The following is a 14,724-nucleotide window of genomic DNA, read 5'->3' as shown; positions in this document are numbered from 1 at the left end:
TCCCCTTTTTGACTGATAGTTCAAACCACCGATCCTTTCCTTTGCCCTTTTAACGGAACTTTGGACTGCCTCCCCCTCTTTTACATTTTCTAGAGAAAACAAAACATTAACCACTACATTAGCAGTTGACACCAGAACTGTTTTCAAATTGAAAACCAACAACATCTTCAACAGAATCCTTTTTGTTTCTGCTGTGACCCTGCTACAGCACAGGCATTGTCCCCAGCAGTAATTCTGCAATGCCGGTAAGAATAGCTGTGGTGCCTACTGGACTCACTCACCCCCGCGGCGCCCCACGCCGTTTTTTGCTGGGCGGCAACTTACTAGACATCACTTTCGTGCCATCTAGATTTCAGCGCGTTCTGCTGCCTTGGAACTATTCGCACAACAGACCGCTACTGACAAGAATATTTCATTATTGGTGCTGTCAATTTCAATAAATCTATTGGATAATTCAAAAGAAATTGCCACGGTCTCTTCGTTGTTTAAATGTTTTTACTGTTTTTGTTTTCTTGTATATATTTATATGTTATTAAAGTTTTATATTCCTACTACTTTGTTGGAGTGCTATATATTTTTAATGTGACACATAATTGTAAAAACTTTGATGTACAAAGAGTCATTCCTGGAATCTTCCGCTTCAGGCTCGGTCCCCTCCCCAATCACAATACAGGATGGTTTTCAGATAGTAGGAACACGTGTGGTGTGACGGATCTCATCGGGTGTGGGCCTTGATCTACTATAACTCCTTTGAAGAGGGGTGATTCTTTACAGCTGGGGCCATAAACTACATCTGCAGGGCTAGCTGATAGCCTGGACAATCGGACACAGAGAAAGAGGAGTGTCAGAGGGTGCGGTAGTGAATAGGGCGAAAGGGAGGTGTCGGGCGGGCACAGAGTGTGATTCTCAGGGAAGAGCAGCGCAGATGGGGGGAGGTTTATTGCCCATGCATAAGACAGAGAGCGATGGTGACCAGTGCCTAGGGAAGATGCTTGCGTGGGTGAGGAGCCATGCTACGAATCGACAGCGTGCAGAGAGTGGGTCTGGTCAAGACATCTGAAATGGCAGCCGTGCACGACAAAAGTGTGGCATTTCAAAAAAGGCAAGATGGCGCAGACAATGTTTTTCAACACTTCCTCATTTCCTTCGAATCGAACGTTAACAGACGTTGGGGCATATTACCAAAGTTAAGCGATATTTATCGCTAACGATGCTTACCAACCAATTTTTTACCACTAAGCATCGTCAGAAATTATCGAAGATAAACCTTGCTATTATCAAGGTTTATCGCAAATGCGATAATAAACGGCCGCAATGCATGAATATCGCTAAAAACTCAGCGATATTCATGCATTACCGAGCTAATGCTCTTAGCCATGTTATCCACCTCCCATTGGATAACATGGCTAAGAACTGCTCAGGGCAGGTGTTACTTTTTGGAGATATTCGCGCTTAGCGCGAATATCTCCAAAAGTTGGTAATAGGAGATAGATATCTTGCATGTTGTAATGCAAGTTATTGTGGTATATGGAACTCATACCATAATCTCTCAGGAAAGCAGAAACTGATCCTTTTGGGACCGCCTAAAAAGGCCTAGGGGGTGAGGAGTACTCTACTTTGCCCCCTTTTCACGTTCCAAACTATTTTATTTTACTCTCTTCTGTAATTACACAAAATAGCAGCGATAAGATGCATCGGAGACACACAGTGAGAGAAAGGAGGCCGGAGATGAAGAAGAGATGTCAAATACACATTGGAGATAATATAGTGGCAGAAGGGAAGTAAATATGAGTAAACTTACCATGTAACATAAAAATGTTGCACTCTATACTATAAGTCTCATTTTATACTACAATCACTTCGCTACAACCTCATAAATTAAAAATAAAAATGAATAATGTCTCAAACAATTTTTGATTTCTAAATATAAATTTATTCTTCAGAATTTTCTAAATTTGAAAGAACTAGTAACATGTCCTCATCAGCAATGTCCTCATTAAAAGTCTCCAATGATGATTCTTGTAACTCTATGGTCTCCAAACACTCGATAAATTCGCCATCAAGAGATTGATCAAAAAAATCATTCAAGTCATCTCCTCCTTGTGACAATATTTCATTATTGGTGCTGTCAATTTCAATCAATGTAGTGGAATCATTCAAGTCATCTCCTCGTGACAATATTTCATTATTGGTGCTCTCAATTTCAATCAATGTAGTGGAATCATTCAAGTCATCTCCTCCTTGTGACAATATTTCATTATTGGTGCTGTCCATTTCAATCTATCTAATGGAATCATACAAGTCATCTCCTCCTTGTGACAATATTTCATTATTGGTGCTCTCAATTTCAATCAATGTAGTGGAATCATTCAAGTCATCTCCTTGTGAGAATATTTCATTCTTGGTGCTGTCCATTTCAATCAATCTAATGGAATCATACAAGTCATGTCCTCCTTGTGACAATATTTCATTATTGGTGCTCTCAATTTCAATCAATGTAGTGGACAATTCAAAAGAAATTGCCACGGTCTCTTCATTGTGAGCCATTTTATTTTGAAATTGCTTGCTGTAAATTGCAGAAAAAAATAATCACTTTCATTTATCGTTTTTAGTAATACATAATATAAAACTAACTTTATCAAGTATTTAGTATAACAGAAGGACTGCAAATAAATAACAGAAAACAATTTTCAAATTATCTTCAAGTGTACAACATAGTTCCCCTTACAAATTAACAACTCACCTTTTTAAAAGTAGCAGAAGTGTTAGTACTGTGTAAATCAAACACCAGAAATTCACCACCAAAAATTCCTCACAAATGTATCTCAGACAGTAGTATCACAAAATGGCTGTGGTTTCCTCTCATTTGACATATATACATAACCAATTAACTTTCATCACACACAAATACAAAACCAAAGTAACATTTTAATTGGTTCTAAATTTCAACACTTTCAAATGTGTTTTCCCCATGCAATTTTCCATAGGACATTTACATACGTCTACAGCCTGAATGGCTGAACGGAATTACACCAAACTTGACAAAATGGTACATCAAACCTAAGAGGTCAGGAAGGATCTACTATGCCCCCTTATGGTCATTTCCCCCTTCGCTTTGGCCTCCTCTTGTCTCTCAATCCTACCGAGAGACAAGATGGCGGCCGCTACGGACTGTTTGGAATGTTGACAGACGCCGGAGAACCAATCAGCTTCGCAAAGCTCCGTAACGCGAAAAGTACGCGAAGCGGAGCGCTGTTACAGATATATATCTTTTTTTGAACGTTAATTTCTCAAAATCCACTGGAGCACATATATTGAGACCTAGCAAAGGCACATCGGGCTACCAGTCCCTAATATTTTGCCAAGTTTCGTGCAAATCCATTCAGCCGTTCGATTATTATTATTTTGTTTTTTTTTTGCCCCGCGGAGCCCTTTTAAAACCTCCACATCAAACGTAGGGGGTCAGCGAGGATCTACTATTCCCCCTTATGGTCATTTGCCCCTTCGCTTTGGCCTCCTCTTGTCTCTCGATCCTACCGAGAGACAAGATGGCGGCCGCTACGGACTGTTTGGAATGTTGACAGACGCCGGAGAACCAATCAGCTTCGCTTCACAAAGCTCCGTTGCGCGAAAAGTACGCGTCCTGGAGCGCTGCCCGGTCCGCTGTTACAGATATATATCTTTTTTTAAACGTTAATTTCTCAAAATCCACTGGAGCACATATATTGAGACCTACAAAAGGCACATCGGGCTACCAGTCCCTACAATTTTGCCAAGTTTCGTGCAAATCCATTCAGCCGTTCGGGCTAAAAGTGAGGCCAACCGCCCTATGGAAAACTCAATGTTAAAAACACGTTTTGGGACCCCCCTTTTTTCTCGGCCCCCCCTTGACGAACCCCCCCCAAATTTTCAGGGGCTGCTCAGAAACAAAATGTTCCATTTTCCTGAAAATTTCAGCCAATTCCGTCCACAAACGCCAAAGTTATTAGACATAGAATTTTCAAAAATCCCATAGAGAAAAAATCCTAACTATATATACCTACTGGCGACCGCCAGTAGGTATATATATATATATATATATATATATATATATATATATATATATATATATATATATATAGATATATATATATATATATATCTATATATATATATATATATATATATATATATAGATATATATATATATATATACTAACAACTTTCCAAACATACTTCCCCATGATTCGAGGATAAAGAAGAGCAGCGCAGCCAGGCACCAATGAGCTTGTGAGTCTCAATTTTTTCATATATATATCATCCACCAGCAGTGTAGAAAGGAGACCAACGCGTTTCGGCTGAAGCCTTCAACAGGGTCATTGAGTTTCAGTGTGTAGACAACATTTCTAAAGGGAAAACTACTTCCAAAATCACCACCTAAATTTAAAAGGACACAAACATCTTTGTACATTTTTACATTTTATTTTACTACTACACAGATGACTCTTTTCACCAATGTTTAGTTGTGTGTTACCTAACTGCACATACTTTATCACAGCCCCAAAGTGTCAAATAACATTGTATTAAAGCAGTTTAAAATAATTCATAATTTGCTTAGTTTATCCTGCCACTCTATCTATCTATCTATCTATCTATCTATCTATCTATCTATCTATCTATCTATCTATCTATCTATCTATCTAGATATACACACACTGAAAAAAACCAAAGGTTACTGGGACGTTATAGTTAGGTACAGATTTCAGATGCACAAACCATATAAGTTCAGTAGCTATAGTTACCTGAGCTAACTATAACTTAAGTCCTCTGAATGTACTGTTTATGACCTCACATATTACATTACTTCTGACATGGTCATTGACATAACTGATGACATCACTGATACCATCTCAAATGACATGGCACAGCCCTTCACCCTTCAATTTACATGGCCAGGCCTTGTGGGGTGGCTGTCCCCAGGGCTGAAATCAGCCATGGAGTGGGACTGCATGTCCTCTTCCACTTTCTATGAGGGCCAGGTCCCAGGGCTGAGGACCCTGGGCCAAAATCAGCTTGGGGTCGTCCCCCTCTTACCATTTGCCCGGGCCCCAGGGGATTGGGTCCTCAGGACCAGAATCGGCCTAGGAAGAGGTTGGTCACATGCTCCCCGCTCCACCAAATTGTAATAGTAATAATCCCCCTAGGACCTGGCCCACCCAGGTGGCATTATCAAAAACAAGCGCGGGAGCATGCCCTTGTTTTGCTTTTTAACTGTACCATGGATTCACAGATCTGCTGTAAAATAAAAAAAAGTTTGTGGCCCCAGGCAAGGTCGCTTTGGGACACAACCACCAGGCCTAGGGGGGTCACGGTATTCCTACCCTGCCCCCTATGTCATTTTTTACCTTTTTTTCTTGGGACTCGGCTGAGTCCCAACACGTCCTGGTTGAAGTGTTGGCAGCCAATCAGATCTCAACATGAGTTCTGTGCTTAGGCTCCGCACAGATACCTATGTTTCTTTTTTTTCTTCATTACTCCAAAACTACTGAACACATTTACACCAAATTTCAAAAAGCACTCTTTCTGAACCAGGAGCTTGCCTTCTGCCAAATTTGGTGTAATTCCGTTCAACGGTTTGGGCTATAGTCGTTTTCAAAATCCCTATGGGAAATTGCATGGGGAAAATGCGTTTTTGGACCCTCCCTTTGTCACGTCCCCACCCATTTGATGATACTTTCCCCAAAAAAAGTTTATCCACTTCAGCCTTCCTGCAAGTTTCGCGTTGATCTGTGAAGCAGGGGCGAAAAACAAGGGCTGTCCCAAAACGCAAAACCCCTATACTGTTCCCACTGACTTCTTCAGACAGGGATACAGGAAAAACTGTGAATGGAATGACACCAAATTCAGCAGGAAGCTACCTTTTGGTCCGCAGATTGTGCTTTTTGTAATTTGGTGAAATCCGTTCAGTAGTTTTTGAGAAATTGTGATACTCTCACTGAATCGTGAAAAGTAAAAAGGAGTAGGTGATCTTTGCATACACAGTATTATGCACACTTGCTACTTGGGAAGGAGTCTCAATGGAGATAATATTTATCAGAGTCTACTATGTATGCCAATCAGCTTGGCAAGAGTTGTGAGTAGAGGACAGTCTCTTCCCACATCCTATTATGCACACCCATTATGAGAGAGAGGGGTGTAAGCAGGGAGGACAGGAGGAGCATACTATACACAGCTGTCATCCAAGCGAAAGGTCTCAGTGGAGAGGCCAGTCTCTCTACACACACTTTAGTATGCATACCTGTCATCTGAGAGGGAGGTCTAAAAGGAGAGGCCAGTCCATGCACACACCCTACTATGCACACTCATCATCAATCAGAGAGAGAGAGGGCTGATAGGATAGGACAACCACTCCCCCACACAATACTAAACACACTCACTATCTCAGACTGAGATCTGACAGTAGAGGCCAGTCTATCCATACAGTAGAATATGCACACCCATCATCTGAGATACAGGTCTAGCAGGACAGGGCTGTACCTCCCTGTTCAGTACTGTGCATACTTTTTTTTCAAGACAGAGATTTGACAGGAAAGGCTGGTCCCTCCTCACTCCCTAGCATGCACATTTATCATCCAAGAGAGGGTTCTCAGTGGAGAGGCTTGTGCATCCCATATACTACTATTGTCTTTCAATTGTATTGCAATCCCTAGAGAGATTCGCAAGTGAAGCGTGTAAAGTTTCAGGGATTCAAGCTTGCTGCATGGGGTTTGTTCGATCTTGCGATCATCTCATGAGACTAACATGGAAAATGACTGAGCCTGCCATGAGGTGTTTTATGATCCTGTTCGAGTATGGGGCATAGTAAAAAAATTCTTATTACATGGTTGACGAAACGCTGTGATGTGATTGTGTGCAGAGCAAGAAATAGCTCAGTATGTTCCTGGTGTTTTGTAGGAAAAGGAATTCTATTTGAGTTATTCTCAGCAGAAGTGAATTTATTCGGAGCTGAAATAGACGGGTGTTCATCTGCATTTAAAAAAGAACTCTAAGTTTAGGTCATTAATAATAATGATATAAACATTGTTGTGAAGTGTCAGTGAGTGTACTAATGTATTCTACAGCATGTTTAAAGAGTGAAAAGCTGTTTGGGGAAGTGTAGATTTCTTAATATCGCTTTTGAGAGGTAGACATTAGAATGCAGTGCAATATCAGCAAGTATTGCCGATTGTGTTGAAAATGAAGAATTCCAACTCTATGTACTTGTAAGTAAAGGAGGCAGTGTTTCTCAAATTATAAAACAAAGAATGTGAAATGTGTTAATACAAGCCCTCGTGTTTTTATGAACCTCACTGAACATATACTTTAGCCCTATGAGATATTTTTGTGGTGATATTGCAATTTCTAGAGTGTCTCAAGAGGAATGTGTTACTTTATAAACTTTTATGAAATCAGGTTTGATGGTATGTTATAATTTATTTGTGAAAAGAAAATACACTGGGTAAGGGTGTAGGGTTTCATTTTTCTGGAGAAAGGAATAACAAGTTAGTGGTACACTAGATATAAATATGTCATTGTGGGTCAAAGATGTAGAAAACGTTCCCGGATATAGGGAACAATGAATTTATGATTTATTGACTAGTATATAACAATTTTTGGGTTATTTTCCCTTTTTGTAGGAGGAAAATGGAAAACAGAAGTTGTGTATAGGAAAATGCCATGTGAGAAAATATATGGTGGAGAAATAGAAGTGTTGTTCACTTTTTAGAGAACAGGAAATAATTTCTGTGTGGAAAATGAGTAAAACACTATTAATTGGAGAAGTGATAGTGTTTGTATTGCATAGGGGGGGCATTTGTGACCTTGCACAAACTTGTGCTGTGTAGGGCTACTTGTCTCTGAGGAAATAATAATTTACTTATATAAGAAGCGAAAATGAGCATTGTTAAGACAAGCAGTATTATTGTCTTGTTCAGCGTTGAGTACCCGAGCAGGCACAGTGAATCAAGGTTAAAAACATGTGGAAGCACATGATGAGCTCTGCAGTTCAGCAGCACAAGCTAACTCTGCCCGAGCTAGTCTTTGTGAACTTGTTTAAAAAAAAATGTATGCATGGGAGACTTTCCTGAGTCTGTTTTGCTAGCTGGCCTCAAAACAAAATACTGCCATGCCAAAGACTCTTTCCCAGGCTAGTTGTTTTATAATTGTTGATATAAATTGTTAATGTAGTTGTTGTAGTTTTATAATATTGTTACACTGTGTTTTTATTTGAAGGTTTGAAGTTACTACTGACCTTTTTGCTTAATAGTTGTTATAGATTATAATATTATTACAGTATTGCATTGTTGACTAAAACTGGCAGTTCCATCTTCAGGGAGTGCAGAAGTGCTCCTGCGTGTATATATATCTATAAGGTACTATGCAAATCTTTTATGCTACATGAAATTGTTAATGGGGAACCTAAAAAACTGAATATCAACTATGGTGACTGTTCATGCAACAGTGAGGTCTCACTAGATAGATCAGTCCTTGTGCTCACTGTAGTATACAGACCTCTAATACAAGAGAGTGGTTTTGGCACAGAGTCCAGGTCATCCTCATATTCTACTACGCACTGCTATCAGCTGGTGGAGATGTGATAGTGGAGAGGGCAGTTCTTTTGCTCATGTTACTATATATGCTTGTAACTCTAGAGAAACATTTTAACGGAGAAGTGTGTCCCTGTACACACCGTAATACACCTCTTGTCCCCATGGGAATAGGTCTGAGGGAGAGCTGAGTGTATCTCCACATTCAACTATCCATACCAAAAAACCAAGACCCAGTTCTCAGCAGAGAAGATACTCCATTTGTGTTTTTACACATCGTAGCCTCTATAGTTGTTATGCAAGATAGACTTCGCAGCATAGAGGCTATTACATCCCCACACCTTAGTTGTACATCTGTCATCCTTGGGAGAGCTGTGACCAGAGAGGCAAGCTCGTTTTCACTCCCTAATTTGCACATCCAGGACACAGGTCACAGGCGAGGGGCCAGTCGCTCCCCACACTGTACTATGAAGACTTATCATACAAGAGAGATATGTTAGCAAATATAGCACTTCCTCCCCACAGTCTACTACGCATTCCTGTCAGCATAAAAAGGGGTATGTGCAGAGAGAATTTTTTTTCGTAAACCCTACTACAGACACCTCTCACTCTGGTAAGATGTGTTAGTGGACAGCTCACTCTGATCCCAGACAGCACTGCATGTCGTTCTTGCTGTAGGGAGAGTTTTCAGTACAGAGGACATTGCTTGCCCACTCTGTACTGCACATCCATGTTGTCCTGCGAATAGGTGTTAGTGGAGAATACAATGATTCCCTGCACACTAATATATATGTCTGTCATGCTGGTGAGAGCAGTGACTGAACAGTGAAATCCATTTCCACACCCTCAAATATATGGTTATTTTCCTGGGGAGAGGACTCTGTAGAGAGGCCAGTACTTGTTATACTTACTATATATATAATACGTTCTTACATGTGAAGTATGTACCTTCCCCAACCTACTATGCATACTGCTGAGTCTGGAGAAAGGTGTGAGTGGAGAGACAGTATCTCTTTATTCCCTACTCTACATACTAGTTGTCTTCATGCAAGGTCTCACTGAAGAGGCCAGTCTCTTCCCATAATCTATTATGTACAGTTGTTAGGCTGAAGTGAGATCTCAGTGTCTATTTACACCCTACTGTGCACTGTTGTTATACTATTAAAAGGTCTCATTTGAGAGTATACGTTCTCCCCACACCCTACTAATGAGGACTATAAGGCATAAGTACTGTAGTAAAGGAAAAAGTAAATTCTTCCTCTAAAAAAAGTTTATGATCTTGTCAGACTTTTGGGGGATCATAAAAAAAGTATTGGTTGAACTTCTAAAAATAATAAATGGACGTAAAGTAAACAAGCATTTGCAATACAATCGGTCCCGACTTTGGGACCTTTTGAGTATTTAGCCATGGAGAAGAAAGTATACCAATTTGGTGATTAAATAGTTTGTGCACAGATGGAACTAATGTTAAAGCTTATTCAAAAATCCCATACCCTGCCTGCCCAAAGTAATGTTATGAAAGATGTGAATGAAGCGTGATATATGATGTCATTGATGATGCAACTTATGTCATCATGTGTGGGGCAATGAGCAGTGCCTTAGGGTAAAAAATAGTTGTGCATAAGCTTATATGTGATAGTGATGAGGCCTCGCTTGATGTAGTGCATATAGTAAGGAACTCGACGAGGGATGAATGAGTATGTAAGCTCCCTTTACTGTAAAACAGACTTGCTCTAATTTTATGTCATTTACAGTTAAATGCAATTCACAAAAGGCTCAAATTGGAACATCGGCAGAAACTGCGAGACAATATGAAGTGTGAATATCCTGATCTGTGTGTAAGTAAATTACTCTGCGTGAGCCTAACTTTTGCATCTAATGATTAATGTACACCAGTCGCCGGCTGCACGTATACTGGATAGCGACTGTGTTGGAAGTACAAAATACCCTAATTTACCTATGTAAAAGAGAAGGGATCAAGGAGTGGCTAAAACATTGCAATTCAAATGTGGGTGACACTCACAGAGAAGCAGTACCAGGAGGATTTCGCCGATCCGCCCCAAAAAAGCAAATGAATTGCTCATTTATACCTTGTCAGACCTGTGGTACAGGATAAACTAGGATCAGAAACAAGGAAAAAAAGTTTAAAATAATAATAATCTCAGACACTAGAAGTCTGTCAAAAAAACTCTTTTTCGTGGTTACATGAGCCCCAGGGTCAACACTCCTTCGCTGCATACAAAAAAATGAAGTATAAACAGAGGGAACACGTTTATGCTTGTTGCGTTTTTCCCCAAAAACAGACTTTGGTTTGGGGCATTCATTACCTGAGCGCTCATGCTAGCCTTCAAAGGCGCAATTTAAAGGTCTGCCAGGTTCAGCTCCGCTTTTCATCTTTTCCAAAGTTGATAAAAATTACGTTCATGTTGTGGCTTCCTGGAAGTCGCCCAACTCTCTGGCACTGAACCCCCATTGGAGGCCCGTGCTCTCTCCTCCCCGCCTCCACCTTGTCAATCAGCTGTCACTCAGTGCACCTGCCGCCTCAGCAGCAGAACTCTGCCAGACTCGCCGCTCCTCTCCCCTCCCCCTCACTTCACTGATGCCACTGCCTCTGCCAGCGGCCAGAAGCCGGCCTCCGTCTCACTTCAGAAACACATTCAGTTGACACAGACACCAATCCCCACCTTCATTAGCATGAAGCACACAATTAAAGCGTGGCGAGGAACCACAATGAATACTTTTTAATGTATGTTTAAGCAGCCCCAGAAGGCACGTGCTGTCCTGCATATGGGAAATTGTGAGACAGGAGATATGGGGGGGCAACATGGGCTAAAGAGCGTGTTTGTGAGTGCGAGTTCCAGGGAGTGTGCAGCACGGTACCATCCATTATCATCCCCCGGAGCCTAAACGGTCCGACCAAAGGCTGACCTGGCGTATCTCGGGAGCGCAAAAGCTACGTAGATGCAGCAAACAAGTGGCTCGTGGCGCCCCTCATCTTCATTTCGGGAGCAAACCGTTCCCCATTCCTTTGAAGTTTGTCATGCACACCACTTTTCTCAAAAAGCACCTGTTGCTAGTGCTTTACATACATTGCTGCCGCATGAGAAAAACAGGAAACAACCTATCTGCTAGAGACTCTTGAAATGAATTGAAGCATGTGGGACGTGCACCGTGTGTATCCACTCTGTAAAGGCAGCCGAAGGAGCCCCAGGAATGTGACCTTTTGGCGCGCATGCGTACGATATAACTAGTGACCAGGCATCACGTGCATGTAAAATTTAAATGACTGCACATGCTTCTGCACAGACACTCTACCATCCTGTGCCAACTCTGTGCTCCTCCTCAGCATAAAGTACTTTAAAAACAAGCCTTTGCAATGCAATAGGATTCGCATTTACGCAAGACCTATTGCATTTGAAACGGGGAATGCGGACGGGCAAAAAGGCACGAATGGGAGTGTGGGGGGTGGTTGTGGGCCGAGAAGTCACGGACTGTGGGAGGGCAGGGGAGGAGGCACAGGAACAAAATAGTGTTAAAAGTAAAGGGGCCGGTAGCAATGAAAGGATACAAATGACGACATGGCCGTCAGGAGGAGGGACTAACAAGCCTAAAACCAATGGGAAGGCAGCATTTAGGACCTAACCCAATAAAAAAGAAGGGCGGAGAGTGGACGGAGCATACACAGAGCTTCCTCGCCATAGTCAATACTGCATTCCTCGCAAAGCGTGCAGCGCATGCGCTGCAACGCTAGGCTCGACCTAATAAATGAGTATCAATGTGTACTCTGTGCCAATGATCATCTCATGCAGATGAAATGGTTTTTTTTTCATAAATATTAAGTGGTTATTTTTCCCCACAATTATATAATGAATTGCATTTCATGAAACTAAACACAGTATTACTATTCTGATATATATAAATTATACAAACTACATCAGGATATAATCAGTGTAAATGCAAAGTCCATCATAAAAAGTACGATCTTGTGAGAGGCTTACAAGATAAAACTAGGAAGCACTGCCCCCTCGGACTGCACAGAAAGGATTGCCTCGCTGTATCTCAAAAGAGCTTTGGAGAAGAGAAAAAAAAGGGAAACTATTACAAACACTTTATTTTTTCATATTTTAAAACTTTTTTAAAATGCTAAGACAAAAACATACAACTTGAAATGTGAAACAAACACCAACAGCATCTCCTTAAAAACAAAAAGGAGAAAAACGTACAAAAAACTGTTTAAAGAAATACTGCCTGTGGTGCCCTTGTGCTCTTGGGCAAGTTTCTCCTGGGCAGACCAGCTTTTCTATGATGAAAAAGTATCTGATTACTCAAACAGCAAAATAGCGCTTTATTATAAAAATACAGGATTATTTTCCACTTGTACACTCAGAACCTACGCAGGCACAGTATCAACTGGAGCAAATGATGTTGAAGCCCCTGTAGAGTTGTCTAGCGCTGCAGCACGAGCCAGCTCTGCCTGTGCAAGCCTTTGCTGATGCATAGGTCTGAGGTATCTCCACATGCCTGTGGAACTCATGCTATATTGTTTATTTCTGCTCCCCGACTAAACTCCTGCTTTCAAAGTCAGTGATGTCATACATGATATCATAGAACATGTCATGAGTGATATCAAATGTGACGGCATAAGCAGTGCATGACGGGGGAGCAAGTATAGTTAGTGCTGCTAACTATAACTTCAGAATTTCTGTGTTTTCTTTTAGTTTAAAACGTTAATGTTGTCCCTGAAAAATTCACTTAACTTTAACGTTACTTTAACCTTTGTTTTTTTCTGTGAATTTCTAAGGTTTTTTGAAAAACAAAAAGATCTATTCATTACAACTAAATATGTTTCTTTAACTTTTGTTTTTTCAGTGAATTTCTATTTTTTTTTAAAGTAAGTTAATTATTTTTGTGAGTGTATGTATGGTAGAATGACTTTATAATATATGTTGTGTACAGACATTACAGTAGAAGAATGTTTCTTTTTTATTCTAACAAAACAGGATATGGTTCACAGTTTGTTAAATCTTTGTAAAATGTGTGGGAGTATTAGACTGATAAATATTCAAAAGAAATTCTTTATTTGTTAAGTAATTGTAGCTCTGATATCAAGAAATGTCACCAGCAATCTTTTTTTGAGGTGTCTCTTGTGAGAGGATCGCAAGATGCTTACGGGACCCTTGTAAGATCGTAAAGTTCTAAATTTCATTGTAATCTATTGTATATGTTTTTGTTCATGTTTTTAGTTATTATGTAATGCTAATCTATAATTGAGTAGTGAATAAAAGATAAGTGGATATATATATATTTTTAAAGTGCTGACTCGCAGAGGCACACAAACGCCTACTTCCACCCATATATTTCTCCAAATCTCACTAAAGTATTGCAAACTCAAAAACGTAGGAAATGGCTCATGGATAACAGCGCTATATTCATGGGTGTGGGTAAAAGAGTCTGCAAACACATACACCTCTCTGCTGAGACCTTAATCTTCAGACAGATTTTCTCTGCTCCTCCCTACTTTTTTACTGTCCCACTAGAGTCTAGTGAGATCGCAAATGTTTGGGGAAATAGATTTCACACTCATTACAGAAAAGATACTTTATAGTTCCCTCTACTAGGGTATGGAGAGAAAGTGCCCTCTCCACTCAGAGCTTTCCAAACTATAGAAGGAGTGTATAGTAGGGTGTTTCTCCTCTGACACCTCTCCTTGGGATGACCAGTATGCATAGAAGTGTGTAGGAGGGACTGCCTGTTTCCTGACACTTCTTTCTCAGATATTGGGTGACTACAATATGGTGTGTGTAATTACTGGCCTCTCTGCTGAGACCCCTCACCCCTCCCTTGGATGATGAGTCTGTATAGTAGGGTGACCTCTCTCTGTAATGATGGCTGTGCATATTAGGATTTCGGAAAAGGAATGGGCTCTCTTTTCAGATCTCTCTCTCAGAGGGTGGGTGTCCGTAGCGGGTATGTGGAGGGACTGGCTTCTCTGGTGAGATCTCTCTCCATAATGATGTGTGTGCAAAGCAGGTTTTTGGGAGGGACTGGGCTCTCCTTTGACACCTCTCTTTTACATGATGGGTGTGCATAGTAGGATGTATGGATGAACTGCCATCTCCTTTCAGACCTCTCTCTCAAATGACAGCTGTGCGTTGTAGTG

Source organism: Lissotriton helveticus, chromosome 1_2 (assembly GCF_964261635.1).
Source record: "Lissotriton helveticus chromosome 1_2, aLisHel1.1, whole genome shotgun sequence".
Lineage (NCBI taxonomy): Eukaryota > Metazoa > Chordata > Amphibia > Caudata > Salamandridae > Lissotriton > Lissotriton helveticus.
This window is presented reverse-complemented; position numbering follows the sequence as displayed.